This window comes from Macrobrachium nipponense, chromosome 12 (assembly GCF_015104395.2).
Source record: "Macrobrachium nipponense isolate FS-2020 chromosome 12, ASM1510439v2, whole genome shotgun sequence".
Taxonomy (NCBI): domain Eukaryota; kingdom Metazoa; phylum Arthropoda; class Malacostraca; order Decapoda; family Palaemonidae; genus Macrobrachium; species Macrobrachium nipponense.
In genome coordinates, this window is record NC_087205.1 from 91,539,582 (window position 1) to 91,567,555 (window position 27,974).

Here is a 27,974-nt window from a genome sequence, read left to right on the forward strand (position 1 = left end):
CAAAAAGGACGCTCTTCAGGAAGCGCAAGACAGGACTTCCTTTGCCATACTGCCAATAAATTTTAAGCTTTAGCAGGCATTAGTTGTGATAACGGGAGAGGAAGCTGGTTGGAGAGTTTCTTCCTCTTCCCAGGATAATTTTGCAAGCTTTTTAGCCCATCTGAAAGGGTTTTTCAGATGATAGATTTTGTTAGTTTTCTAGTCGGAACTACTCGCTGCCGAATTGAACATCGTCGTTCTACCTGCCGTAAGCCCAGTCTCTTAACAGGATTCTTGCCCCTTCCTTGTTTGAGACGGGAATCGGAAAAATAAAATGCTCGACTTCCTGGATTACGTTTTGTCAATTCAGTGACTTTCCCCCATTGACAATATACTATCATTTTGTCAAGTAAGTGGGTATCCCCTCATTGACAAAAGATCTCTTTGTCCCGTAAATGGGTTAGTTCTCATTGACAAACATCTCATTAACTTGATATTGCGTAAGCGAATAAGCTCTTATTGACAAGATTCGAGAGCTCTCATTCGTCATTCGCAGACTCGTACAAGAAATAGACTTGTAGACTACGTCAATGAACGCTTATGTCCAGTAACATAAGAAGCTTGAGCTGACTGCTTCGATTCTCTTAAGTTTGTTCATGAAACTTGCCTGTCAGATAATGTATGTAGCTGTATTTCCGAATTCAGCTATATATATGTCTGCCAGGTAAGTATGAACAAACTTTGTGATATAATTTCATATTTTGCCTTGCGTTTTTTTATGGTATTTCTGGTTGTTCAAGTCATATACGCTTGCTGTAGTTACCTCTTCGGATGGCAACCGAGAGGTCTATTGTCTATTTTAAGGACATTTAATCGTTACTCCCTGCAGCCTTCCAGGAGTTTCCGATTTATCTTTTACCATTCATCATTCGCAGACTCGTACAAGAAATAGACTTGTAGACTACGTCAATGAACGCTTATGTCCAATAACATAAGAAGCTTGAGCTTACTGCTTCGATTCTCTTAAGTTTTGTTCATGAAACTTGCCTGTCAGATATGTATGTAGCTGTATTTCCGAATTCAGCTATATATATGTCTGCCAGGTAAGTATGAACAACCTTTGTGATATAATTTCATATTTTGCCTGCGTTATTTTATTTCTGGTTGGTTCAAGTCATATACGCTTGCTGTAGTTACCTCTTGGATGGCAAACCGAGAGGTCTATTGTCTATTTAAGGACATTTAATCGTTACTCCCTGCAGCCTTCCAGGAGTTTCCGATTTATTCCTTTTTATTCCGTTGTATGGTAGTGTTCTGACGACACAAACGCATCTATATATTTAGCGTTTTCTGTTTCGCTTATATATACCAGCTTGAGAGTCTTCTGCTCAAAAAAATAACGGACCTATTTCTTCGTAGAATAGGGTAGCTGCAACCCAGAACATAAAGTTAAGAGACGACGTTTGTAAGCTGCTGGCGGCTGCTGTCACGCTGTGTCTGTCTCTCTCTCCTGCGGGATTGACTGACTAACCGTATCTCTGTGCTGGCGGTTTTTACGTCTCTCCTGCTGGGATTGACTGACTAACTGTATCTTTGTCCTACCAATCACGGACTTTAGAACCTAAGATTGAGGGGATTTTCTTTTTACGTGAATGAACTAAACGTTTGCATTCGTTTTTGCCTTACTATGTTCAACAGAGTTATCTCTTAATCCTTTCGGTGCTCGTTACCGCACGGTATAGAACTACGAGTCTACCGCAACATTGCACTTTTATATGCTCCCCTGCTTAGCAAAGCGCAGCCTTATTAGGGAAGTAAGCATACTCGGGGAGGGAATGGATGAGCTTGCTGGGGACCATTTCCTTCCTGAATAAGATTGTTTCTCCGAATAGACTGCAATTCAGACCACAGTTTTTTCCTACCGGGAAACTGAAATATTATTCAAGATCTATTTGGAATGATTCTGAACATCTCTCAGTGCGTCTGATCACCTGAGGTGATAGAAAGAAGGTGCCGGACATCTGGATAGGGTTTCAGATGTCCTGGATCTTAATCTTAAAGAAGTAAAGCGATTCGGTAGTCCCTCCAGTCCTCGAAACGAGTTTTTGGAACCAGTGGTCCAGATCAACTCTGATATTCCACAGCTCTCTCATAAGAAGTATCTTCTCGGGTCAGGTCGGTCTGTTCGAGTTTTACGAGAAAGAGCCTATTATAACAACAGGCATAGAATGTAACGATCCTCTAGATGTTCGTTACAGGATTTGCAAAAGTCCGTACGAATCGTCTCGAATCGACGGCAGCAACTATATTGACTTCCGAGTGGAATCTTTCTTTAGAAGTAAGTTTGAGAGTTGTGGAGACTTTAGGGACGCCCCTTTCATTCTTCTCCGATATGTTGAGGACGAAGAGGCTTCTTCTCTGCTCCCTTATTTTCTCGATCTGGGATCGGTACCATTAAACGCCATCCTATGATATTGAACGGGGATGGATGTTTAGTCTCTTTTCCCCTTTTTCAATTGCTTAGGAAATGTAATAGAGGATTTATGATGTCACAGGAGCGACAATGACGCTGATCGCCCATGTTGGCCTTCAGGATCCTGGATTCACAGAGGTTCTACCATACTTCCTAGTTCACTTTCCAAGGACCTTTTCCGAGAGAGAGTCGGTTCTACTCTAACTCGAAAGGTACCTATAACCTCTCCGCTCTGAGTCTGACTACGTTCAGGCTATCGAGATGTTGACAGGAATAAGATTACCGTCTTCCATTTCCGTCTGAAGAATGGATAAGCTGGCAGTCACAACTATTAAGAATACGCAAACAGATACGCAAATATGTTGTTGACGGCCTTTGGGCTCAGAGGATTGCGTCTGTCAAACAACAAAGCCCTTCACGACTAATCTTTGAGTTCTGTGGAATCTCGAATCTCGCTCACCATCTACTTTTTGTCTCACCTTGTTTTCTCGGAGTCAGACACTCGTGCGAGATCAGGCGACATATAGTCGCCCTGAGTTTCTTGTTGACGAAGTCGGTTGCGTTTATACACCCCCGATGATCGTGTAACATGAGACCAGGTTTGATGTCAGGCATTCTTCCTTCGGGACTGAATCGCCTTTTTGCTCCTCGCTCCTTTCTCCTGGCACCAGAAGCTCGAGTCAGGAGTTGATTCGCTGATGACATTGGGTTGCGTTGATACACCCCCAAGGTTTGCTTAGATTGAATCGCCCAGGGCAGTCCAGAACACTCATCCTTCAGCGAAGAATAGTGCCTTATGGTCTTCAGGGTACAGCTTGCTGTCCTTGATTCGTCTGACTGGTCAACTGGTCGGTCCACCTGACTTTAGTACAGACGGACTGACTGTGCATGTCCAGATCGAAGCTTTCAATATGGAACTTAGACGTAGTCTGAAGTTCTTGATGTCCAAAGCATTCGAACCTCTCCTACCTGTTAACTTTCTTGCATGTGATCAGGAAGGCCTTCTTCTAAACCAACCTAGATACGACAAAAGAGGGTTAGTGAGATTTTAAGCCATCGTCACAAGTTTTGGCTTTAGAGAACACAAGCGGTGTGCTCTCTAAGCCTTCCGTTGTGGCCTAAAAATGGAAACCCGTTTTGTCCTTGGGCCAGGAGCTTGGAAGCAAGGATGGCACAAGTTAGTGGGCAGAGCCAGAGAGAGTCCTGTTGCCCTGTCGGGTCTCTCAAGTTTTATCTACATAAAACTCAAGAAATTCGAAGTCATTCGGCAATCTGCAGTGTTCCGAAAAAGACCAGACTTGCCCATATCGAAGAACACCCTGGCTTTAGTGTTAAGGAGTTCTTTCAAAAATGCTCCTTCATTGTGTTTGCACCAAAGATTTGAATCTTTTATCTGAATGCTCACGAGGTGAGGGCGCGGCCTCGAAGCATTTCAACAGAGCATGGCACTCAGCAACATCCTGAGTACCATGTTTTTAGCGAAGCAACTCTGTGTTTCACTTCACACTCCCTGCGAGATGTGAAGATGGCATATGAGATCTGCTGCTCGCTAGGGCCATACGTGTCTGCAGACACAATCTTGGGGGCAAGAAGTACCACTCATCCTATCCTGTAGAAAATGGTTAGGAAGAGCTCTTAATTTAGTTGTTGAGTCGCCGACAACGGCGACTTCTTAAATCTTAAGCCTTAGTTAACACACTTAACTTTGGCTAGGTTGGTTCAGGTGGTGATATATATATTTATATATATATATATTTATTTTTACTTCTTAGCCCTCATGGTATGGTCAATATGGTCTAGTCACTTGTAGTCATCGGAACCCCGCCGTTGACAGATCATCTGGAGTGCACCAGCTTTATAGGTCTCTACCTCCGCTGGCAACTCTAGTAAAGCAGAAGCAGACTTGGGTTGGGTGACAGTAATCACGAAGTCAGCTATGCTAACAGGTGGAACCAAGATGTAAATAATCTGCATGCATTTGTTTCCCCCAAAATCCTTCTATTCTGTCCCTTCCCACCTCCAAAGGTGGATTCAGCTATATATATATCTGACAGGTAAAGTTTCATGAACAAAATGATATTGTTATGATACAATAAAGTTTGTCATACTTACCTGGCAGATATATATAATCAAGTACCCACCCACCCACCTCCCCTCAGGGGACAGTGGAAATAAAAATTATGAATAGAAAATGGGAATGGTTCCTGATACCCGCCTCCCAGCGGCGGGAATGGGTACTAACCACTGGCCTCCCGACCACTGCGTGTGTCGAAGTTTTTAAAATTCTGTCCGGACTTCAGAAAATACAGCTATATATATATCTGCCAGGTAAGTATGAACAAACTTTATTGTATCATAACAATATCATATTTTGAACGTAATACAATTCACCTGTGAATTGACACCACAGTGTGTTTCCAGTCATCGAAAGTAAATGACCTTGACCTCTCTCTTTCAACTGCTGATAACTCAACTTTCAGCTTATTGAGGATTATTCTAGTTGGTGATAAGTGACATACCTGTATGCCTAAAACATTATATTAATTGTTGTACCTATAAAAATGTTATGCATTTTCGGTACTAATTGTAATTGAATTTCCCCCCTCTGATGGATGTTGATGTCTTACGTGCACTGCTATGATTTAAAGTCCTATCTTTACCCAGTTAGATCTTCATTATTTGTCTACTGCACTTTCAATGGTGTTAAAGTTTTGTACAGATATATTTTAATGGAAAGACATAGAAGCAACATCTTTTTCTCATGTCATGAATTTGTTTAAACAGGCGTATGGAATGGGAGCTAGCAGGAGAGGGAGAAGAGTGGAAACCATTATCAGAAATATTCAGCGACTGAAATGTGAGTCCAACAGCTCTTGGAAGATGTTGATGCCGTGAAGGTACAGTGCTTAGTCAGGTCTTTCAAATCTTTATATCATTGTGCCAGAGGGTTGGTGAGTGAGTGTATAATATTAAAAACTCGGTACAAATAGTAAACAAGATACAGACACCTTCCTGTGAAGAGAAGGCCCCTACTTACAAACATTAAATGTACAAATATTCAGAGACAAGCAAACAGGATAGCAAATTAAAATTGTGTTCAGAGTGCTATCCTTTGCCACCTATAAGTTCAAATTTTGTTGCTACACCTGTTCTATAAAATACGGTTCCACTGCATGTACAGTGAATTGCATTTTATATCATACTGTACAGTAACCAACCCACAAACAATTCAACATACGAAAGTTTGTCTGTAGCGCAACTTGTTTATAAGTAGGGTGGTGTCTACAATAAATTCAAAATACCGTAACAAGCCAATATGTACTATCATAGTTAGAAATTTTGTAAGAGGCTGTTCCTCCGATATTTACATATAAATCTGTGGGGCAGTGCACAAATTTGTACAAAGTGAAATCTAGCCAATAAACATAAAGCATATGGAGATGGATAATAAAGGTGCATATTCAAGGGTTTTCAGAGACCCAGATTTCCATGTGCTCTAACACAGGGGGGAGAAAGAACTGACTACCCTTTCTACCAGAATGTCTGGATTTTGTACAGATGCACTGAAAGTTAAAAAAAGTAATTGGGTAGTGATAAAAAAGGATGCTTACTCTTGCTTGGAACTGTAGCAAATCATAACTTTCTATAAAGTAGAATTGAACAAACAAGCAATAGCCTATTATTGAATTTATGAGAAATCAAACTAAAAAAAAGATTCTGATGCTTTGAAATGAAAGTACAAAGTGTTCATATACATAGCCATACATACCTTGTTATAAGGTACATATTGGAAAAACAAAAAGACAAATGGTTAGTAGTCAGATAATGAAAGTATGTAACACCCTTTAGGCTTTAGCAAGTGAAAAGAGTTAAGCATTAATTAGGTGTTCTCGTAAAAGGTGGGGTTAGGGAAAAATCTCCGATAGGTCAGGACACAGGACTGGATTTCAACCTTTTTACTTCAAAATACATTTACTACAGGGATCTGTACCATGTGGTGATGGTTCTGCATCATCGGTTTGAACTGGCTAAACAAGTGAGTCCGCTCCAAATACACTGACGGACCTCAAACTGGAAGAGACTCTTGGATCTGAGTTGTGTCCTCCACTATCCCAACCTCAGATACACTGCAAAAGTAAGGTTATTCAAGTTGTCTTGATAAATTCTAATAAGGAAAAGTGCTTTTTCTTAGTAGCTCTTACATTATGTGGTTTTCTTTTCACAATGCATTTTTTGTAAATCTTTTTAGAGAAAGCTTGTGACCTTACTAGAGGGTTTTAAGAAAACTGGACTAGTTTCGGAGAAGAAAAATTGATAAATCAGGTGCCAGCACAGGCAGTGGTTGGTAGCGAGGCAGCTATTACGTACGAGTTATATTATGCTCCAGAACATGCAGATTAATCAACTTGCCAATGTAGCAGCATTAGAAAAAAGGATCGATCACCTGGAATCTATTATTGGAAACAATCCAGATAAGCTAGTACGTATGTACAGGATTTTTTGCTTCAGTATATTTGTTCTTCAAAAAAAAATTTTTATTTTCCACAATAAAAAGGGATGTTGACTCCATATTGTTTTTCTCAGGAAGTCCTGTAATATAATTTTAACTCAGGAAAATACAGTAATACGTACTATAATATGCAATAATTATACTAATCAACAGCTAATCAGTACATACTTGTCGACCCTCAAATAAGTACTGATGCAGAAATCAACACAAGAGGGTTGTATCTTTGAATGGACAGAAGGAACCCAGATGGTTCATTTTCAATGTCTGTTAACTTGTTTGTCTGTCTTTCAGAGTAGCTTATCAGCGTGGACAAATCACAAGTCTGTTTTAGGTGCTGTGCAAGTCTTGAGCTCACGTTTAGCCCTTTTGGAACCAACTCACTTAGATCACATTGAAGGGCGATTGCATGCTGTGCACACACGCATGAATTCAATATCTGAAAAGAAGTTCTGCTATTGAGAGCTGATAAACAGAGTAAGGTAAGATTAAAACGAGACATTTGTAAAAGGTTGGGACTCAGCAGTTGTGAAATAATACAGAATGGTAGTTTTAGGTAAAATTACTGTTTGTTGAGCCAAGATGTGTGGTCTCAAGGTTAAGTAATATTGTTCCGACACGGCATACAAACCTTCGGTCCTTTTACAATAGGAGATACTAGCGGCAGCTGGATAGGTCGTAAGCTTTCGAACAAGGGGTTTCGGTAGTTAACTGCTTGTCCGACAGGCGCGCGCAGCGCGACTGGGAGGTAAACAAATCACTTTGCTTTCGGCCTCACAGTGGATGGACGTGTGTGTTCGCTCTCTGCCCGCTGCTCGTCGTTTGCTTTCTAAGTTTGTTTGTAATTGTGTATGAAAGAGCTTGTAAGTACAATTATTCTCTCTTCTCATATTTAATTACTCCCTGCAAGTGAATATGATGGAATCTCCTCGCCTCGCTACCCCAGGAGACTTTGCCCGGGTATCGAAGGGCGCAAATGCGGGAAGTTTAGATCATTCCCGGAGATTGACCCTCATGTGTTGTGTCTCGGTGCCGGGGCGCGAATGCACCCGGGCCGAGCCCTGTGATGTGTGTATTGACTGGTCGGAGGCGCAGTGGACATTGTATGAGGGCAGGAAGAAGCGAAGGCCTGCAAAGGAGTCGTCGGAAAGCTCTCCCGCGACTCCTTTGGTGACGGACACTTCGTCTTCTTTCCTGCCGCCCGCTCAACTTCCACGTCTCGCGCCTTCCCCTTCGGGGGGGGTGTCTAGGTCCTTCTCCTCTCCCTCCCGACGTGTCGAGTGTGGAGGAGGGCGCTAGATACCCCGACGTAGAGTTGTATTCTGGGTCCTCTATCCGCTCGTCTTCGCGCGAGCGGGTAGAGGATCCTTCTAATCACCCGACTTTTGCCTCCTCAGGTGCGGTTGCCGTGAAGGATGACCTTGGACAGGTGTGGGCAAATCGTTGGGACTGCAGGGCGTTGCCGAGTGTCCAGGGGCTGCTCTATCATCTCGCTGGCTCCGTGGCGGTTACGCATGCAACGGTCACAACCACCACCACGACCCTGGACACACCACCCGGCTACGCGTCACCTCCTCACCTGTGGTACATCCAGAAGCGGTCTCTGTAACACCCACAACATCGGTGCAGGGGCCAGTCGCCGTAACTAGGGGGAGTGTGATGCCGCCCACCTGGTTGCCGTGCTGCCGCGACCGGACTTCATGTGCCCGAAGAGCTCGCCCCTGGACCTCCCACCGGTACCGATGACGTCTGTGCCGCTGGTTCGACCAGCTGTACCACCCTCTCAGTCTGCCGTACCTGCCGTGACCACCGCTGCTGTTCCTGTTCCTGCTCCTGCCCGTCTATACTGCCGTTCCTGTGATGCTCGCACCTGCTGATGTTGTTCCTGTTCCTGCGCCGCTGCTCCCGATGCTGGTCTGTTCGGACAGGCCACGTCCGGCCCTGTTGCTTCGGCAACAGCAGCCCGGCTCCGTCCTGGATGACAGACCTGACGTCGGTCCTGATGGAGGTTGACGAAAGAAGAAGAAGAAGAGGAGGAAGGTGTCGTCGTCGTCTTCATCGTCTTCTTCGTCGTCGTCGTCTGCCGCCTCTTCCCCTTCTTCTTCTAAGGCTCCCCCGCCTAAGAAGAAGAAGGTCGCCTCCCCCCCCCCTAAGAAGTCTCCTTGTTCGGGAGCTTCTAAGGGCCCCGTCTCGCTCTGGCGAGACGGGGGGTTCTTCCGCTGGTCGCCCCTGCTCCTTCGGGAGCAGGACCCAGTCTCTTCTCCGCAAGGAAGAAGACTACGGGGACCAGAGGGGTTGCCGGCTAACACCGGCACTTCCTCACCTGCTGTCAGTGGTTCGGCCACAGCAGCAGGATCCGGCTCGGCCGCTCGGTTCGCGAGAGGTACCGAGTGTACGGTCGCCTACCAGCGACCGGCCGTGCAGCCAGGAACCAGACCTCTGAGTCCGCTCAGCGTCAGGTTCACGGCACTGGAGCGGAAGACTGGTGACAGCCGCTCACGCGACTCTCACCAGACCAGCTCTCGCTCTCAGCGGCGAGCAGCTGCTACCCGGGCGGAACGTGACGGTCCATGACCGCCACGGGCTGAGGGCTGGGAAGAGGTCCCCCCAGTTCGCCGGCACCAGCCACGGCTGGTACCAGCGAACTGACGCAACAGTGAGGACACGCACCGGTCTCACCGTGACAGTGGAGCTCGCCGGTCGCCTGACCGTCGCTCTCACAGAGAGCGATCGGGTACGGCGACCAGCACCAGCTCCTCTGACACGACGAGACCGGGGCCGGGGGGCTGTTCTTCGGTCCAGCCGTTCTCCACAGCGAGACGGTCTCGACTAGGTCTGCAGCTCGAGCCAACCACCGCGGGTTGACGATCGCCTGCAGTCCTCCAAGCCCGCTGGGTTCTGCCAGTGAGCGAGGAGAGAGCGTCAGGTCTGGCCTCTCCCATACCTTCAACCTCCTCGGGTTACACCGGGAGGGGCGAGGTATTGAGGAGTGATCGTGAAGGGTGCGCCCTTCAGGATCCCGCCACGTCGTCGTACGTACCAGGCTCGGTTTTCTCGGACCAGCCAGGTCGTACGCACAGGTGGTTGGAGGAGACCGAGAGGGGGCTGTCGCTGCTCCTCTCCTTGAGGTTAGGAGGGTCCTCGGGAGGTGCTCCTGTTTGAGGGACTGGACGTTCCGACTCCACAAGGATGCAGTCCACTCCAGAGATCCAGAGGAACTTTGCCCGAGGTTATTGCGCTGATTCGTCAGCACAACGACCTCGGGGAAGGATCGCCGACTCCCACCATCCGAGCCCACGTCCGGCTTTGGCTCGAGTCGTTCTGGGCCCGAGAGGGAACCCAGACCGACGGTGGGTTTGCCGCGATCAGAGCTGGCTGACCTCAGTGCTGGACCGGACCAAGTTGAATCGCTTGTCTCTGGACAGGACGGTTCTCTGAAGTCTGGCAGGTCTAGCAGCTACTTCCACCTCCTCTGCTACGACAGCGGCGGTTTTTTATTTTACGTGCCATCTGAAGATCCGACTGCCGCCCAAACAGGTGAACCCGGAGTTAGCTAGGCTGACTCCGGGTGTGTCTCTGCAACAGCTCCTGTCCGAGAACCTGTGGTTCTCGCAGCAAGAGGCACTAGGCCTGGAATCTACCGCCATGGCAGCTTTCCAGGGCCGTCTCCTGGCTAGATCCTGTGGTCCCTCACAGTATCTAAGGTCGCAGCCAACTCCGGGGGAATTTCTCCCGAAGGAGGACTCGGCCTTCAGGAGACTTTGCCAGTCGGGGGGGAAGAGCCATCTCTTTCCTTGCCCACCAGACGGTGAACCTGTGGGCCAACCTGGTTCTCTCCGACGAAGGGAACGCCTGTCCTACTCGGGTTTCCAGGGCGGCCGGGCGTGAAGCGGCATTGGGACTTCGAAACGGACCTTTACGGAGTTCCACGTCTCTCTTCCCAGGAGAGGATGGTGGACGCTGCGGTGGACAGACGGCGCACTGATGACAGTGACCGTCTGGTTCACCAGGCAGTCTCGAAGGCTTCTGGGTCAGCCTCGGACTGCGGCCAAGTCTAAGAGCTCGGCTTAGCGCTTCCTCGGCTGCTAAGACTGGTTGCTGCGTCGAAGCCCCGAGGAATGACTCTGTCTTCTTCGACTTCTAGCAAGGGGGCCGTAACAGCCCTCCTCCAGCCCTCCTCATCCGTGGAGGCTCTGGGGAAGAGTCCGAAGAAAGGGGGGAAAACGCTAGGGACGGCGTTCCCCCTCACCTGCTGCCGGAAGTGGGGGGGGTGCCTGGCCAGCCATTGGGCAACTTGGCAGCGCTACGGCGCCGAGACCTGGATTGTAGATGTCCTTCGGGAGGGATATCTATTACCCTTCGAATCTCGGCCACCCCTCACCTCCAACCCGGTCCAACAGCAGTCGTACGTCCCCGGGTCACCGAAGGACGTAGCACTCAGACAGGAATCAAGACCATGCTGAGCAAGAGAGCTGTAGAGATCGTCACGGATCAGTCACCGGGCTTTTTTTTACAGTCGACTCTTCCTGGTGGAAAAGTCTACGGGAGGCTGGCGCCCCGGTGATAGATCTCTCTCCCCTGAACCGGTTTGTTCGCCAGACCCGGTTCACGATGGAGACGGACGCTCAGTGCTCGACCTCCCAATCAGGAGAACGATTTTCATGCTTTCAGTGGACTTGAAGGATGCGTATTTCCAAATACCCATTCATCAGTCCTCCAGAAAGTACCTCCGCTTCATCCTCGACTGGGACGGTGTACCAGTTCAGGGCACTGTGCTTCGGGTCTTCTCAACCCGGCCCCACAAGGTGTTCACCGCAGATGTTCACTCTGGTGTCTGCTTGGGCCCATTCGCACTGGGATAACGTCTGATGAGGTATCTCGACAAAAGATTGGATTAGTTTATCCTGGCGAGCTCCCGCTCGCAGTTGCTACAGGACAGGGATCGACTGCTCGAGTTCTGTCGCGATCTGGGGATCGTTGTGAACTTCGAGAAGTCCGATCTCGAGCCCAAGCAGAGGATGAAGTACCTGGGTATGCTGATCGACACGGTAGCAGGGCGAGTCTTCCCCGCAGACTCGCGGATCAGCAGATTCAGGGAGGCAGCCAACCAGTTCCTGTCTCGGCAGGAACAGGTAGCTCAGCGATGGCAAAGTCGTGATCGGACACCTGTCGTCACTCGAGAAGTTAGTCCCTCACGGGCGTCTTCACCTGCGGTCTCTTCAGTGGAGACTAAAGGAGAGTTGGTCACAGGCGACGGATCCCCCAAGCTTTCCAGTGTCACTGACACAGGAGGTGAGGCAGGACCTAGCCTGGTGGCTCGACGACAGGAACCTCTTAAGAGGAGTGCCTCTGCGCACTCCCCCCCCGGACATGCAGCTGTTCTCAGACGCATCGACCGAGGGATGGGGGCACACCTGGAGGAGTTGCTGACTTCAGGAGTGTGGGACGAGAACGACAAGCACCTTCACATCAATGTACTGGAACTCAAGGCAGCGTTCCTCGCTCTCCAAGAGTTTCAGGACCGCTTGATGGGACACTCAGTGGTGTTGATGTGCGACAACACCACGGTGGTGGCTTACGTCAACAAACAGGGGGGCCTAGTGTCTCTCCCGTTGTACCCAGTTGACTCGGCAGGTGCACGAGTTGGGCTCAGGCACACTCAATAGAGCTGTCGGCACGCTACATTCCAGGGAAGAGGAATGTAGTAGCAGACACGCTCAGCCGTCGGGATCAGGTGATAGGGACCGAATGGTCTCTACACCAGGACGTGGCGGAAAAAGGCTCTTCGACCTGTGGGGCGACCAGTCGTGGATCTGTTCGCCACCCGCACAACAGGAAGCTACAGGTGTTCTTCTAGGCCGTGCCGGACCCATGGGCAGCTGCAGAGGACGCTCTTCAACACCCCCGTGGGACAACCTCCTCTTCGCCTAGGCCTTTCCCCCGTTCAGCCTGATTCGCAAGGTGATCAGTCGAGCGCTGGTCACACCCGAATCTCAGGATGATCCTGGTGGCTCCCAAATGGCCACAGGCCATTTGGTATCCGGACTGCTGGCTCTTCTCGCAGGAGAACCGAGAGAGATTCCCCCTTGGCACAACCTTCTCGCCCAGCCCCACACGTCGAGCGGTACCACCGAGCAGTCCAGTCCCTACGTCTTCACGGCTGGCTGTTACCACCATCCTCTCTTGCGAACGAGAGGCTTTTCTCGTAGCGCAGCAACAGAGATGGCTGGAAACGTCCGTCAGTCCTCTGCAGCTGTGTACCAGGGGGAAGTGGGCCGTCTTCTGTGGTTGGTGTCGTAGACGGGGTCTATCTCCTCTCAGAGCCACTCTTCAGCAGGTAGCGGATTTCCTCGTGTTTCTTCGCCGAGAGAAGCTCCTCTCAGTCCCCACAGTTAAAGGATACAGAGCCGCCTTGGCGCTCGTCCTGAACTGAGGGGGTTGGACATCTCGAACTCGTTCGAGATCTCCTTGCTGATGAGGAGCTTCGAGAGGTCTTGCCCACCCAGGGAACTCAGGCCCCCTGCGTGGGACGTGACTCTCGTCCTTAGGAGTCTGACTCGACACCGTTCGAGCCACTCCGAGAGTCGTCAGGACAGGGATCTGACCCTCAAGACCCTCTTCTTGCTGGCCCTGGCATCGGCGAAGAGAGTAGGGGAACTTCATGGTCTTTCCTATGATGTACGACACTCCAGGGGATGGGTGGATCCGTGACGCTCGATTTTCGTCCCGAACTTCGTTGCGAAGACTCAGAAACCGTCAGTCCCTGATGACAGGTTCGAGTCATTCACGATTCCCTCCCTATTGGACTTCACCGATATGATGCGGATGAGATGCTGCTTTGTCCTGTGAGGGCGCTACGGCGCTATCTGAAGAGAACTCGACACCTCAGGCCTGAGTGTCGACGCCTCTTCGTTAGCACCGGGGTCACCAAGAAAGAAGTATCCAAGAACACTCTTTCATTCTGGCTGCGTGAGGTCATCAGGAGGGCGTATGAGGCTGATGGTAGTGACGACATCCGTACGTCCCGTCCGAGAGCTCACGAAGTCAGAAGTATTGGCCCCTCGTTGGCGTTTCGCAAGTAACTTCTCCGTGGCGCAGGTCCTGAGGCAGGGGTCTGGTCTACCAGAACTACCTTTACGTCCTTCTACCTTCGGGATATTGCCCACAGGTCCTTGGATACCTTTTCCTTGGGACCCGTGGTGGCTGCTCAACAAGTTGTGTAGCTAACCCAGACCTCGCAGGCTGAACAGCATCGAGTCCTGGTGGTACTGTGTGGATGGATGTGTGAGTGAGTGAGTGACTGCTCTCTCTTCCCATCTTTTCCTTCCCCTCTACCTGTGGGCAGAGGGCCATGGTCGTCACTACGCTGGATGAGGACGAGATGCAGGTGAGCTATATGACAGAGCCCCATCCTATCCCTTTCACTAGGGATAGGAGCAGAATATCCACCACTTCCTTCTACAAGGGGGGAAGTGGATGCCCGACAAGAGTCAAACCCATGACTTTATATTTGCTCCTGTACAGGAAACAAGTTCTTGCATTGCTGGTACGAAGAGATGCGCATGCCCCTCTCTTAGTACTCGGTCCAGAGGTCTGACCATTGATCCTGCGGTGCACACCCCGATCAATCGGACAGAGGCTTGGATCCCTCCCTCGCTCTTACGACCAGGAGGCTTCCAAGGTTGGCGAACACCAGTCTGTTCACAAAAGACTCAGATTCCACCCACCAAGAAGTGAGTCCTTCCTATTGTAAAAGGACCGAAGGTTTGTATGCCGTGTCGGAACAAATGACAATTTGTCCAAAAATTGCATTTTTCCTAACTATACAAACCTGAGGTCCTTTACCATAGCCCCACCTCATGCCACCCCTCACTCTGCAGTTTTTGCTGGGCCAAAGCAAAAGTGATTTGTTTACCTCCCAGTCGCGCGCTGCGCGCCTGTCGGACAAGCAGTTAACTACCGAACCCCTTGTTCGAAAGCTTACGACCTATCCAGCTGCCGCTAGTATCTTCCTATTGTAAAAGGACCTCAGGTTTGTATAGTTAGGAAAAATGCAATTTTGGCACAAATTGTCATATTTAGTGTTATGTACCTCAATTCTTACTAATAGTACTCTAATTTTCATTGTGATTTCCTTTCAAATTTGTTAAGTGTGTTGAAAATTTGTCTTTTCAAGGTTTATAAAAGTAACAGACATATTTAGTAGGTTTTATTTTTTCAGGTAAAATTAATTTCTCTAGATTTTATTATTAGATATTAAATTAATAAGCCTTGTCTCATTTGTGTTATGATGTGAAAATTAACTTTTTCACCATTTTAGGTGACAGAGCTGTATGAATTGGTCAAGAAAACAGAATCCCTCTGTTCTGCAGTTCCTGAAGTGGTTGATCGTCTTGTATCATTAGAGACACTACACGATCAAGGTATGGTCCATTCATTGTTCACCATAAATGAGTTAGTATTGTTGTCTGAAAATAGGTACAGTATTTTGGGAAACAAGCCACATTGTTACTTTTTTGTTTTTGTTCAGATGAACCCTGTTCATCTGGAAGAAATCCCTATTATTGTCATTCAGAATATGAATTTATGAATTTTATTCATATGGAACAAGCCCATAGAGGCCATTGATTTAAAATTCAAGCTTCCAAAGGATGTGGAATATAACAAAATTTTTAACCAATTTGTATTTTTCATAGCTAACAAAGCAGTTAGAACAATGTTACTGCCACTGCTGTTACAGGTAATTTGGCATCTGATATAACTTTAGCAACATATGAATATAAATTAAGCTTAGTAGCAACATATGAATATAAATTAAGCTAAGCCTTCTGCATTACTTACCACATAATTTAGTCTGGTTAGGAAGCACCTAATACAGTTTGCCGTTAGAGAAAGAAAACATATTTGCAGAATAATCTTGGCTACAGCAAACCAATTCATTATAAAATAATCTCTCTCATACCAGTTTAATGTAGTGCATATTATGTTTTTGTTATGATGATCTCTCTATAGTACACATTGAGATAGACAGTGGTGTGACAAAAATCACTGCTGGGCTAAGTGACAGTAACAAAAAGAAACTGTGCCTACTATACTATGTGTCCAGCTTATATTCATAAATGCCATGGAAGAATTCCTTGGCCTGTTTGAGGCTTCAGCAAAACTAGTCTCTAGAAGTGCTGAAATATGTATTCATTCAGTTTCCAAAGTTCCTTGGCCTGTTTGAGGCTTCAGCAAAACTAGTCTCTAGAAGTGCTGAAATATGTATTCATTCAGTTTCCAAAGTTATTTATTTCATGGTTTTCTATTATAGCACTAAATAATGGTTTACTTTTGGCTACTTTTAGGCTCATTTGAAGTAAAAATATAAAGGCTTGGAATCATTTTACATAACCTAGCTTTGAATTAAAACAGTTGCTACCAATATTCTGGTTTCCCAATGGTACCTAATCCATTCTGGACCTGTTAGTATGTATGAATCCTCAAAAGTTGCTGCATTGTAGGTCAAATTAAAAAAAAAATGCAATTATGATATACTCTCTAGTCTTGTACCAATTAACTTTGATGCACTGTAAGAAATTCCTATTGTTAATAAATTTCAGGTTTATTTAATCCACATTTCTACTGTACAGTATAAACTTTAATTTCTCTTTATTTTCCAGCTATTCAGTTCAGTGGATCGATAAAACAACTTGATGTGCTCAACTCGTTTAACTTCATTGCTGCAATCCAATTCTGATCACCTGTCATCGGTGCAGGCAAAGTTTCGCGTCACAATTTAGAGGTTATACAGAACAATATTACGATCTGGACAACAGGATACAGGTACTTCAAAAGAAGTAGGCTGTCTTCTTTCACTACAACCCTGACCTCTGCTGCACATAGACATCGTGACAAGAGCGAGGGGGGGCGAGCATTGGTTTTGTTTTCAAGGGATTTTGCAGAGCCCTTCTGGCGCTTTGCATAAACTGGTAGGTATACTAGAACAGAAATGAGTATATTTATTAGCTTACAGTAACATTTGTTCACTTTCCTTTGCAAATTATATTTGAGAGATGCCTTATTGGGGTTTGAGCACCTCTGCAGATAGCATACAGTTTATTCATTAACACAGCATTTTTACATTTATAAATTTGTATATTGCATCTACAGATGCTGATGTTTAACCACTTCGTGATAGAATTTTAACTTATGTATTGATAAGTAATCTTGGAATTCCTTAGGAGTAAAGTATTGATGTTCATCTGTTTTTATTGCCAACCCTTTAAGTTTATAATGGAATGAACTAAGGGATATTGCATTATATAATAGATCTATAATTACGGATATGCATGGTAGCATTAAATGAGTTGAGCTTATGCAACTATCAGCACTACTGCAATTTCCAGGAGCTACCCAGATATTAACAAAAATTACAAGAATACAGGTAATCTACCACCTACTGGAAATACAAAGAAATTAAAAAAGAATAGCAAAGTATAAGGGAAGGGTTTCCCTAAAGGACTAGCAAAGCTATCCACTGATAAAGGAGAGGAGTCATACATGAGAAAGATTTCAAATTGTCTTTTCTCTCAACCTTCTATGTAGCCCGTAGGGACTATGCACACCCAGAACATTTCTTACGTTGAGGGGTTGGGGTGAGTCAGGGGACATTTCTTAACGTTGAGGGGGGTTGGGGTGGGGGAGGTAGTTCTAACCAGTGATGTACCAGTGAAATAGAAAGGGACATGGTATTTAAAACTTTCAGAACATTATCATCATAATCTTGATGCAGTATAATGAGACTATAGAGTAGATTACAAGGTGAAAACCAAACAAAAAACATTTCTGAAAATGGGGCTACTAATTAGATACATAATTTTATTGTTTACTGTGTGATGTACAAGGCAGTGTTAATAAGCACTGGATTATGAAGACCAGGTAAACAATCCTTGTAGAAGGGAGGAGATGTGGTCTTTGTAGCTTGAAGAACAAAAATAGTCTGTTAGAGGTAAAGTGCGTTAGCTATGCTGAGGGATGAGAAGTGAAAAGTGAACCTATAGTAAATGAGGGGTGATGTTATGGGTGTACTTTCATAGCCAAAATTACCATTACCATCTAAACTAAATAAAAGGCAATGAGAATATTTATCACAGTTTGATTGAAGTAGTGAAGCTGACATTTAAATTCAAATCTTTATATTATGTTTATTAGGCTAAAATGTACAGCAGTGATACGAATACTGAAGGGAGAAACAAACCTATATTTTAATGATATGTAAGTCTTATCTGGATAAACTAATCATTTATAATATAACAGTTTACACTAAATGAACAAATCTGATCATTTAAAAATTATAATGGATCATAGGTTTCATGATAGCTAGTGTCCTCTCTGTCACCATTTGAATTTGGCACAAACAATATAATTTTAAAAGTTGAATGAACTGGCTATTACTGTAATACACTTCATAATTATGACTGATTACCATTATGCATACATGAACATGCAAAAATTAATCTTAAGTGACTTGAGGTTAAGTCAAGGTCAGAAATAAAAAAAATACTACTCCACAATTCACTAAACATGTATACTGTACTTTTATAATGCATGCTAAGTAAAGGAATTATGGGAAAAAATAGCACCATTTAAAAATTTGAACAGAAACTATAATTGTGCAGTTTTTCATGTAGTAAATAAACCTTCTACAATTTCAAAAGATAAAAAGGAAAATAAAAATGAATATACAGTGTATGCAGCGTATTCCCCCCCCTTTTATAACAATTTATGCACATGCTTACATAGGATCATTGAGAAAGAAGTAATTACCTTATTATCCTGAGAGGCCCAAAATAACAGAATAGTTCATATACATGACAATCCTAATAATTATTATATATATTATATAATATAATATTGCTTTCATAGATACAAAATCTATGTGCTGTAGATAAAAACAAATGTACTATTGAATATATATTTAAAATTCTATGTGCTGTTGTACTATTGAATATATATTTAAAATTCTATGTGCTGTAGGTAAAAACAAATGTACTAAGCACCTCCGTGGCATGATCGATATGGTCTTGACCTGCCACGTCGGTGGCCGTGAGTTCGATTCTCGGGCATTCCATTGAGGTGTTAGAGATGTGTATTTCTGTTGACAGAAGTGCACTCTCGACATGGTTCCGAAGTCACGCAAAGCTGTTGGTCCCGTTGCTGAATAACCACTGGTTCCATGCAATGTAAAAACACCATACAAACAAAACATACCAGTTACTTCAACTCGTACTGAGAGAGGGAGAGAATATATATCTATGGTTTCATCCCAGTTGGGGGAGGAATGGATTACCTCATCAAAACCTCTGAAATTTGGCAGTAAACATTTTGAGACAAATAACAGAAGTACAGCACAATAGGTTGTAGCTAGTGCATGTCGTCCTGAAATACTCTCACAGTAACATGTTTGAGACCAGTAACATACAAGCCTTAGCATCTTTAATAATGAGCAAAATCCAGGCTACTTTATAGTATTATGTAGTATATATATAAGGTTGATGATCTGGTTGCAAAACTGAAATCAGCATTGCACTTATGTCACACAATAATATGCAGAAATAACAAAAACATGTTAACAGAAAATGTATCTACTGCTGTCATTTATCTGACTATTTCAGTATGCTTTTCTTACCTGGAAAAATGTTATTATGGTTTTCCTGAAGAATTCCTGTGCCCACTGAACAAAAAAATAATTGCAGGACACACTAATAAGCACCTATTTCATTTCCGTGATTATCAGGTTTTCCAAGATGGCTGCAAGGCTCTGCAGCAATGGTGGCAGAACAACAAAATACACACACAGTGCAAGTATACAGATAACATCTCCAGTTACTATTAACCCTCTATGATACAAACACAAACAAATTAAAAAATTATAAACTACAGCATATGAGAACAGGGCTTCCCTGTGGGTGGGGGGGGGGGGTGAGTTGCCAAGTGCATTTTAATTACCATTTTACTAGTTTTTAATAATAATAAAAATATTTTAGCTCAAGGTCATATACATGGAATAGACAAAGCATAGACAATAACTTACACTCTAGAAACATGATAAAAAATTATTAATTGGCAATATCCACACAGTTGCTGAAGTAGTATAAAAGATGGTAACCATAGTAATGGTAATACAAGTAATAACATTGCGAATAGTTTAAAAAAACATTAAAAATTATAACAATCAGTGAACATATTGTATATAATTAAATTCCATCTATGGTGTGTTTACTTTTCTAAGATCACTCAGGTGGGACCAGATAGAAAAGGCAGAGTTGTCATGTCTAAGGGTTTGTAAATTAATCAATTAAAGACCTTGGGGATTCACTATTTGTTTTGTCTGGTTCATTTTTTTTATAAGAAAAGACATCCACTCAATCCTATACATTTTCTGGAAACTGGTATCCTTTAATGACATTGACCATGACCTTGTAAATCCTCTTACGAATCATAGGACCCCTAAACTCAGATCTGGCAACACCTGGCAAAAAACATGCCATATCTTCATTTTTTATTAATGAAACAGGTTTTAACAAAGAACGGATGAAATAAGATATACTATTCTAAATATCTATGGAAACAAAGCACTACAATTCAAGAAATGAAAACTATTTCAATAAACTTCATGAAGCTACTATGATTACCATAACATGAAAATTGGCAACGCATGATATCTGTAAAAGCCACACCACAGCGGTCTTAGAAAAGTAACGCACTATGGGGACCTTAGGTGGTTACAGTTGTCAGGTTCACAACGCTATATACGATAACTGAATGTAGTAAAACTCTATACTGATAATATTCGCAATAATAATGAAAAAAGGAAAATACCAGTAATAACAATAATTGCAGCAATATAATAATAATGACAGATTCTGCAGATAAAACTTTGCAAAAACAGAGATTAAGTCATAGGGAACAAATGCCTAATTTTCTTAGCTTTCCCACAATTTAGATCTTCTTGCCTCACTGCTTAGGATGCTTTGTTTGAGCGAACTGCTGCTGTTTCTGACTTGGCTTATCAGACTGGACATTGATTGTCTTACAATGATTTTTAAATTGTCCAGGCGGTTTTCTGTGAATATCTGGGGAGCTACTTCTCTGCCTAGATTATTAATAGGCTATTGTTCTTCTTCAAGGAAACACTTTCTTGGGATTTTGTAAACTAACATTTAAAATTTCATATAAAAATGTTTCATCTTATCATTCATTGTTGCTATAGATATTCTAGCACGAATATGGAACAAAATCCTGGTCGCATCTATAACACAAAGAGAGCAAACATTCATGTATTGATAAATATACGTACACCCTCGTGGGCAGAGGGGACACCAAAAGAATTAGCAATATTCACAATCAAAACATCATGTTACAGAACGATATAAAAACACAATTAAAACGTAACAGAAAAAGACTAACAAAGGTTCACATCTTATATTTACACAGTTCCAAAGTGTATCCTTAAAGCCTGTGATGCTCGATCAATAAGGTACCACACTTTGCCGTCCGTGTTGTTAATCAAATTATCCACATCAGCATTGTCTGTATCATTTTCACACAGACTGAACTGATCAATCTTAGAAACGAGAAATCTACTAGGGGAGTTCTGTACATTAAAATGATTCACCCTTAAAACTGAGGACACTGTCGGAGTTTCTAACATGGATACGGGAAATTTCTTTGAAGGGAGCACTTTTACATTTGGTGTTTTTACATTTGGTGTGTGAGAAGCAACTGGCAGAGAGTTTGCATAACTCTCATCATTACTATGGACTGGTTTTCCTTGCCCTTTTAAACCACACATTTTGCACACACTATGGAATAATTCTTCACTCATTTCTGGAGAATAGCAGGTACAATGTAAGACTGCATAATGACTACTGTTGGCGCGTGATTTAGGAGTGACTGTGGGAATGTTAAATCGTAATGATTGCTTCGTCTGAGCCTTCATAAAAGGTGTGCTTACATAGTTAATAAGCCCTTTACCTACGCTTGGTGTGAGTTCCATAGACAACTCAACAGGTGGAGTATGAATATTGATGTGAACTACCTTTGTACGATGACATGGCTGGAAATGGGGGAGTGGCACGAACATACTGCTAGTATGATCGTCTACTGGTGAACTGGGACTTGTATTGGAAAACCAATTATCACCTGATGGAGGAATCTTTTTTGACTTTTCCCTGAAACATCACCCACATCTTCTTGACGCCACATGGCCGATCCATATGCTTTAGGATGTTTTCATGAGAGGAAAATGCACTGAAAAAAAATGTACAAAGTACAGAATAGAATTACATTAGAAAATAATGACTTATTTCACTAAGATGTAATCCAGTATTGAGATATACTATTTTACAATTTCTTAAAAAGTAGAATAGTACCTTTAAATGACCAAATCTGTAAATTTTGCACAAGCATACTCTTTAACTTTCTATAGGAAATAGTCATCATCTGTGCTACCAAATACAGTATAAGTGAGATTGCTTAACAAATTATTCTTTGGAATAAAATCTGGATCACTTTGGCTCCTTTTGTCTTCCAAAATGATGGTTAAGATAGTCATCTTCAGTAACCTCACAAGTTGGTGGCTTCACTCCTCTCACATGGTTCACCAGCTAATTTCTAGTACCTGGTAGACATGATAGATGAAATGGGTCTACCTTATGAAGGTTGGATATTAGCCCTCTTCTTCTGTGATTGGAAGGCATAGCAATGCCCCAACATTGCAAATCAATTAATATTGAAATTTATTAAAAGATACTCATAGTAGCATGAGTCTACCAACGCCACTAAAATTTATGCTAAGTGTTCAGTGACATTCCATCCTTGTTGGACTTGTGGTAATTTGTGTACAATGTCAAAAGTGCTTATAATCTTGTTTAGCGCTGTGTGGTAAAGTTTCTCATTTTGTCTCCACCGTACAAGTTGAACCTTAGTTTTGGAGAGAGATTTTTCTGTTTAAAAAGACAACTTGTAACCTCCAATATACAGCACTTGGCCTCTTGAATGAAAAATACTATAATTTTGTTACCCACTTTTAAGACTTGGATTCAAAATGCAACCAAATCATCCAACGAGCCTCCTATCCATTAAGCGTTAATTGCAAATTGGAAAAACAACAATCCTATTTACAAAAGAACTGGGAAAAACATTCTTTTGTAATGTATTTGCAGATAGACCAAATCAAGTTTACCCAATCAAGAATAGAGTTTGAAAATATCAAGAAAGGCCAGGATGGATTGAAGAAAATTTAACTCAAACTTACCGAAATAACTGCATTGCAATGTGGCGTTCAGTAGACTTGTCACTCTGCGCTACTCTAATATTACGGGGAAGAATGACAGAATATAATTCATGTCCTGATGCAACAGACACTCCCAATACAAAATTAACGACTGATATATCTCCAGATTCCAACTGTTCTTGCAGTGTCTGTAATAATTAAAAAACACAACTTTATGAAATTTAATAATATTAGCAGTAACCATAACAACCGAGTAATATGACAAAAAGAAGGAAAAAAAAAAAAAAAAAAAAAAAAAACCAAAAAAAAAAAAAAAAAAAAAAAAAAAAACTTTGTCATTGGTCATTAGTATAACAAGGCATTTTTCTTCAAATTCTAACAGTTAAACATTTTTAACAATTATCTGTGTGAAATGCAAATCATTAGCTTAGTAAATCTTGCCTACATTGCTGAAGCGTTGTATGGCATAAGAACCAAAAAGTGAATTGTACCTACCAGCTTCTAAAATAGTCCATTAAAAAGCATTGCTTTTAGCGGGGCAGCAAAATTCTGTTATTACTGGTATTTATCAATGCTTCAATAAAACAAGTGTCATAGCTAGACTCAAATGGTTCACTCAAGATTTATTCTTACTGAAAAATGAAAACAGTACAAGGTAAAGTTTGGGAAGCTATACTGCTAAGTGAGATGAAACCATAATAAATGGATGGCAATTTGAGTCCAGAAAGTAATGCAGCTGTTGCCAAAGGTTGCTCCAAAGACTAAATATGATATTGCCATGATACAATAAAGTTTTATACATACTTACCTGACAGATATATACTTAGCTATAGACTCCGTCGTCCCGACAGAAATTCAAATTTCGCGGCACACGCTACAGGTAGGTCAGGTGATCTACCGCCCTGCCCTGGGTGGCAGGACTAGGAACCATTCCCGTTTTCTAATCATTTCCTCTCTTCCACCTGTCTCCTGCGGGGAGGCTGGGTGGGCCATTAATCGTATATATCTGTCAGGTAAGTATGTATAAAACTTTATTGTATAATGACAATATCATTTTTATACATTCAACTTCCCTGCCAGATATATCCTTAGCTGATTGGCACCCATTGGTGGTGGGTAAGAGACAGCTAACTACTGAAATAGACAGGTAAACAACATATGTTGTAGGTAATAATAAAACCTTGGTTCCTACCTAATTAGGCGGAAGACTTCGTGGCTACTGCCCAGGAGTCTGCTTCGCCTCAAGAGCCTCAGCGAGATATTGATCTATGGCTAAGAGTTCTTGTGGGTCTGCCAATGGGGTCTTATCCACTTACTCGGCAGAGCCTAAAGGCCTTTGTCATTGGGTGCTATTCCACTAACATGACAATACACCTTGTTCAAGGAGCACAACACCGATCCCGATCACCCGATCCTAACATTCATGATAGTTCTAAAGATTGCAAGGAGTTCTCCCCAAACTCCTTAAAAACAACCAATAACTCGAAACATAAAAGAAAATCACGTACACTTTATAAGGGAACAAAACAAAACAAAACAAAAAATTTGTACCTCCCTACTAGCCATATACACACCTAGTCCCCTACTAGCATAGGCAGCGGTCGCCCGTGCGACACCAAGCACTCCTGCTAGCAGGAAACCAAGAACATATCTGACCAGAGGGTATATGTACCTCTAAAATAAAAATTTTAAGGATCAGTCTTTGCTCCAAGTCCCAGTAGTACTGTATCTGCTGACACAAATGGACCGAGAGAGAAGCATTTCTCATAGGTCACCCTTACATCCTTCAGGTAATGAGATGCAAAAACTGAATTGCATCTCCAATATGTAGCTTCTAGGATATTCTTCAGCGACATATTCTTCTGAAACGCTAGCGACGTGGCTACCGCCCTTACTTCATGAGTTTTAACTCTTAGAAGTCTGAAGGATTCATCCGGGCAATTCTTGTGCGCCTCAATAATCACACTTCTCACAAAGAAGGCTAAGGCGTTTTTAGACATAAGTCTTTTGGGGTTCTTCACAGCACACCAAAGACCCTGTTGACACCTCCCATCTGCTTCTTTTTATCAAGAAGAAAAATTTAAGAGCCCTAACCGGGCAAAGAGACCTTTCTATCTCTCTACCTACCAGGTTATATAGGCCTTTTACTTCAAAGCTCCTGGGCCAAGGCTTTGAAGGGTTCTCATTTTTCGCCAGAAATGTCTGGAACAAACAGATAGCCGAATCTCCTTTAAAACCAGCTTTAGAGTCCAGAGCGTGCAATTCGCTCGTCCTTTTGGCTGTCGCGAGGGACAATAGGAATAAACACTTCCTAGTAATGTCCCGAAAGGAGGCAAGATGTGGAGGTTCGAATATGTCCGAGGAGAGGAATTTCAGGACCACGTCCAGATTCCAGCTAGGTGTTCTCGGAGTTTTCGATTTCGAAGTCTCGAAAGACCGAATCAAATCGTGGAGATCCTTATTATTTGCTATCTCCAGCCCTCGATTCCGGAATACCGCTGACAGCATACTCTTGTATCCCTTGATGGTTGACACAGAAAGTTGCGATTCCTCTCTAAGAAAAAGGAGGAAATCGGCAATGATGGTTACAGAGGTATTGGAGGAGGACAGCTTCTTCGTCCTACACCATCTCCTGAAGACTTCCCACTTCGATTGATATACTCGCCTAGTTGAGGATCTGCGGGCTCTAGCGATAGCGCTTGCAGCCTTGCGAGAAAAGCCCTTCGCTCTGACGAGTCTTTCGATAGTCGAAAGGCAGTCAGAGCGAGACCGGGGAGGTTGTGATGAAACCTCTCGAAGTGGGGTTGTCTGAGTAGATCTGTTCTGCTTGGCAGAGACCTGGGGAAGTCCACTATCCACTCCAGTACCTCCGTGAACCATTCTTGGGCTGGCCAAAATGGGGCTATGGGGGTCAACTTCGTCCCCTTTGGAGCCACGAATTTCCTGAGTACTTCCCCCAGGATCTTGAATGGGGGAAAGGCGTAGGCGTCTAGGCCCGACCAATCTAGGAGAAATGCGTCGATTGCAAAGGCTCTTGGATCTTTTACTAACGAGCAAAATATCTCTATCCTCTTGGAGAGGAACGTAGCGAATAGGTCTATGTGAGGTCTCCCCCACAGGGACCACAGACTTTGACACACTTCTGCGTGGAGAGTCCACTCTGTGGGAAGGACCTGATTCCTCCTGCTTAGTCTGTCTGCTCTTACGTTTCGCTTCCCTTGTACAAATCTGGTGAGGAGAGTTATATCCCTTTTCTCTGTCCAGATTAACAGATCTCTTGTTAGCTGGTAGAGAGAGAAAGAATGAGTCCCTCCTTGTTTGCGGATGTAAGCCAGAGCCGTGGTGTTGTCCGAGTTTATCTGAACCACCCCGCCTCTGACTACCGCCTCGAAGAACTTTAAGGCCAGGTGTATGGCTACTAGTTCCTTGCAATTGATATGCCAAGACACCTGTTCCTTTGTCCAGGAGCCCGACACTTCCCTTGCTCCTAGCGTAGCTCCCCATCCCGACTCCGAAGCGTCGGAAAATAACACTTGGTTGGGTTCCGCAGGGCAAGAGACAAGCCTTCGTTCTTTTTGAGAGGGATGAACCACCACTTCAAGTGATTCTTCACCTCCTGGGGATCGGAAAAGAGTCTGAAAGTGCACCCCGTCTTCCAATTCCATACCTTTTTCAGGAAGAACTGTAGAGGGCGAATGTGAAGCCTCCCTAGAGAAAAGAACTTCTCCAGTGAGGACAGAGTCCCTAACAGGCTCAACCATTCCCTCGCTGAACTGTGTTCTTTCTATAAGAAGTTCGAGATCTTTGACAAGCCTCGAGTGACTCTCTTGCGAAGGAAACACCCGAAAACCCCGAGAATCCATCTGAATCCCCCCCAGATAAACTAGGTTCTGGCTGGGGATCATTGTGACTTCTCGAGGTTTACGAGTAATCCCAGAGACTATCAGATTTCGAGTTATCATAAGGTCCTCCAAACACTGGCTCTCTGACTTGGCCCTGATTAGCCAGTCGTCTAAGTAGAGGGAGATGTTGATTCCCTCTAGATGAAGCCATTTCGCTACATTTGCCATCAGGTTGGTGAAGACCTGAGGAGCTGTAGACAGGCCAAAACACAGAGCCCTGAATTGAAAAATCTTGCCCCCTATCATGAACCGAAGATATTTCTTCGGCGAGAGTGTGAATGGGGACGTGGAAATAACCGCGTCTTGTAAGTCCAGCAAGACCATCCAATCTCCTGGACGTAGGGCTGACATCACCGAGGAGGACGTTTCCATTCGGAACTTCTTCTTTTCTACAAATCGGTTCAACGCGCTTACGTCCAGTACCGGTCTCCACCCCCCCGAAGCCTTTGGCATTAGGAAAAGGCGATTGTAAAATCCCGGGGAGAGTGGATCCTGCACCAGTTCGATGGCCTCCTTTTCCCACATTTGATCCACCATTTGAAGGAGCATATCTTTCATTATAGGGTCTCTGTATCTTGAAGGGGATGATGTATCCCTTCTTTAGAACCGAAACCGACCAAGAGTCGGCTCCTCTCAGCGCCCAGGCTCCTGCGTAGTCAGGAGTCTGGCGCCTACTGGTGTTCGGAGGATGTGAGAGTCATTTTCCCTTCTTGAAGGGCCTGAAGGAAGACCTTCCTCTTTTATCTGAGCTCTTCTTTCTGGAGGGGGGACGAGCCGTTGCACCTCCACGAAAGGGCTGCTGAGGAGGACGAGAGTCCTTCTTAATAGTTGGCA

The 27,974-nt window shown here is 44.0% G+C and overlaps 1 protein-coding gene and 1 pseudogene across 1 annotated transcript in view; one reads left to right on the forward strand and one right to left on the reverse strand.

Annotated features, from left to right (window-relative positions):
* Positions 1 to 16,854, forward strand: part of LOC135225087 (dynactin subunit 2-like) — a 19,167-nt pseudogene extending 2,313 nt beyond the window's left edge.
* The window catches only part of LOC135224655 (uncharacterized), an 84,352-nt gene that overhangs the window by 9,987 nt on the left and 46,391 nt on the right, over positions 1 to 27,974 (reverse strand). The window lies entirely within an intron of this gene.